We start from the raw sequence: 3825 nt of genomic DNA, 5'->3' as shown, positions 1-3825 counted from the left end.
AAAAAAAACACATTTTCATACTAGAACTCCAAATCTTTGAAAAAAAATAGCCTGGTTTTATTTGTTTCTTAATTAAGCTGAAGTTTTATTAGAGACAACTTATGCTGTTCATTGGAATCTTACACTCATGAATATTCAAACCATGCACATTCTAATGGTGTTTGGACTTATCAGTCCTACACATCTATTCCTCACCAGCGTTTTCTTTTTTCCTTTAAAATTTATTCATTTATTTATTCAATTTATATCACGATCATGCCCCCTTTCTCCTCTTTTCCCAGTCCCACCCTCACAATCCACTCCCCCACCCCACTCCCTGGCCACATAACCCCCTCTAATTTTCCGAGGAGAAGGTGAAGCCTCCATTAGGTGCCCCCTGATCCTGGGACATCAAGTTGTAGAGGACTGAGCTCATTCTCTCCCACTGAGACCAGACCTGGCAGTCCAGATAAGGGAAGGGGATCCAATAGAGTTAAAGACAGTTCCTCCTGGAGTAGTTAGGAGACCCACATGAAGACAAGGCTGCACATCTATTACAGATATATAGGATCTAAATCCAGCTCCTTTCTGATCTTTAGTTGGTGAGTTCAGTCTCTGTTAGCCCCCATGCATCCAAGTTAATTGAATCTGTGGGTCTTCTTCTGAGGTTCTTGTTCTAACTAGCTTTTTAAATACTATCCCCCACCTTTACATGAGAATCCCAAATCTCCAGCTGATGTTTGGCCATGGATTTTTGCATCTGTTTACATCTGCTTCTGGATAAAGCCCCTTAGGAGACAGATACGTTATACTCCTGTTCTTGAGCTGGGCAGAATATCATTAATTGTGTCAGGGGTTAGTTTTTCCTATAAGATGGGTCTCAAGTGGAACCAATCATTGGTTGGCCACTCTTAGAGTCTCTGGTCTATTTAAATCTACATATGCTGACTAAGGCACAACCAGCAGAGGTGAACTGTGTGCTGTTCCAAGACCTCTGTTTGTCCCATGGTTCTCTCAGCTTTCCAAATGTGGGCAGCAAGGCCCAGGGCATCCAGAATAGATGCTTTCCCAACAATCCTCTGCCTGCCTGGAAGGCTTGGGGCAGAGCCAGCAGAGGTGATCTGTTCCCTGTCTTCTGACCTCTATTGTCTTACTGACAGCTGTCACTGCTTTCTGGAGAAGGCCTGCAGGAATGCAGATGCAGTGCCATCCATTTTAAATATCTCTCTGTCAATCCAGTGCCTTCTGGGTCTACCTGGAGAACAACCCACAAAGATGAGCAATCTACTATTCCATGAGATTCATTGTCAGGCCCATTGTTCTACCTGCATTCTTGAGGAGTCCTATTGCCATCAGGAATATCCACTGATCACCAAGGACAACAAGATGCTAAAGGACGGAATAAGATCATCAACAAGAGCAAGGTCAATATGGTACCACCAGAACCCATTTATACTGCTGTAGCTTTCTCTGAATATCCTAACACAGCCAAAGAACAAGATGACCTTAAATCCAGTCTTATAAAGATGATAGAGGTCTTTAAAGAGAAAATAAACAAACTCGTTGAAGAAATACATAAAATTATATTAAAATTGGTGAAGGAAAAGGAATAAAAACTGTTCAAAACTGAAAATAAATATAAAAGCAATAAAAACCCCCACAAACTGAGGTAATCCTGGAGATGGAAAACTGAGTGAGGAGAATAGAAACTATAGATGCAAGCATAACCAACAGAATACAAGAGATGGAAGCAAGAGTCTCAGGCAAAGAAGATATGATTGAAGAAAGTGATACATCTGTCAAAGAAAATGCTAAACTTAAACAGTTCTTGATACTGCCTACTCAAAAAATCTGTAAATAATGAAAAGAGCAAACCAAGGAGGCTAACTACACTCAAGAAAATGAAAAGAATAAATAAACGTATATCATTAAACCAAAGGAAGTAACACATGCAACCCCCCTCACACACACACACTCACACACACAGGTTTGTATGCCCATACTCACACATATGTATACTACCACTACCAACACCAAAATAACAAAAATCAACAATAACTAGTCATTAATATCTCTCGACATCAATGGACTCAATTCCCTAATAAAAAGACACAGTATAAGAGAATGGATGCAAAAATGGGATCCATCATTCTTCTGTGTGCAAGAAACACACTCCAACAAAAAAGAGTGACATTACCATAAAGGACTGGAAAAATAGTTTTACAAGCAAACAAACACAAGAAACATGTCAGAGTAGCTATCCTAATATCAATAAAATATCTTTCAGCCCAAAATAATCCAATGTGATGAAGGACATACACATCAAGAAAAAATTAATCTACCAAGATGACACTTAAATCTGAACATCTATACCCAAAATTCAAGAGAATACCCACATCTGTAAAAGAAACATAACTAAAGCTTATATCACACATCAAACCCCACACATTAATAATGGGAGACTTCAACACAACACTGTTATCAATAGTCAGCTCATCAAGACAGAAAATAGAGAAATAATGGTTCAATGAATTTATTAATCAAATAGACCTAACAAATATTTACAGAACATTTCACCCAAACAAAAAAAGAGTATACCTTTTTCTCAGCATCTCATGGAATTTTCTACAAAACTAAATCATACACTGTTACAAAGCAAGCCTCAATAGATAAAACAAAATTGAAATAACCCCTACAAATTGAAAAAAAACATGTTGCGTTCTTATGAACTCATAGAAACTGAACAACTCTTACTGAATGACCATGGGTCAGAGAAGAAATAAAGGAATTAATCACTTTCTAGAATTCAATGAAAATGAAGTCATGACATACTAAAACTTAGAGGAGACAATTGAAGCAGTGCTAAGAGTAAAGTTCATAGCATTTGGTACCTTCATAAAGGAATTGGAGAGATTTTATACTAGCCACTTAAAAGCAAACATGAAAGATAAAGAAAAAAGAAGGCAAACATACCTAAGAGGAGTAAACAGCAGGAAATAATCAATCTCTGGGAATCAAATAATCAATAAATGAGAAACAAAGAGAACAATCCAACGAATCGATGAGAATAAGAGCTGGTTCTTTGAGAAACTCAACAGCATAGACAAGCCCTTATCTAGACTAACTCAAAGGAAGAAAGGCAAATAGAAATGATGAGGGGTCTATAAAAGACACTGAGCGATACAAAGAATCATCAAACAAAACAGTGCTCCTCCTTTGTAGACATAATAAGTGGGCTTGAAAAAATAAGGGAAACAAAACCAATTAAAATAGCCATAAGCAATATAAAAATATTTTGATGTATTTCTGGCCAGGCAAGTGAAAGAAAGTCTGTATAACAAGAACTCCAATCTCTGATGGATACTTCTCCTATACTCATGGCTTTATAGAATTAACACATTACAAATGGCCATCTTAATAAAAGTAATCTGCAGATTTAAAGTAATTCCCATCAAAATTCCACCAAAATTGTTATAGAACTTGAAAGAGTAAGTCTTAACTTCGCTTGGAAAAACAAAACAAAACGAGACAAACAAACAAAAACCTAAGATATCTGAAACACTCCTGTACAACTAAAGAACTTTTGTAGGTATCACCCTCCCTTATTTCAAGCTGTTCTACAAAACAGTAGTAATAAAAATCTGCATGGTGTTGGCATAAAAACAGACAGGCTGATAAATGCAATAGAATCAAAGACTTAGAAATAATCCCATATACCTATAGATATTAGATTTTTGACAAAGACAACAAAACCATACAATAGAAAAAAAATCATCTTCAACAAATGGTACTTGTCTAATTGAATATCTGCACGTAGAAGAATTCAAGTAGATTCATATTTATCAC

The sequence above is a fragment of the Arvicanthis niloticus genome, chromosome 23, assembly GCF_011762505.2.
Source record: "Arvicanthis niloticus isolate mArvNil1 chromosome 23, mArvNil1.pat.X, whole genome shotgun sequence".
Taxonomy (NCBI): Eukaryota; Metazoa; Chordata; class Mammalia; order Rodentia; family Muridae; genus Arvicanthis; species Arvicanthis niloticus.
Note: the sequence above shows the minus strand (reverse complement) of the source record.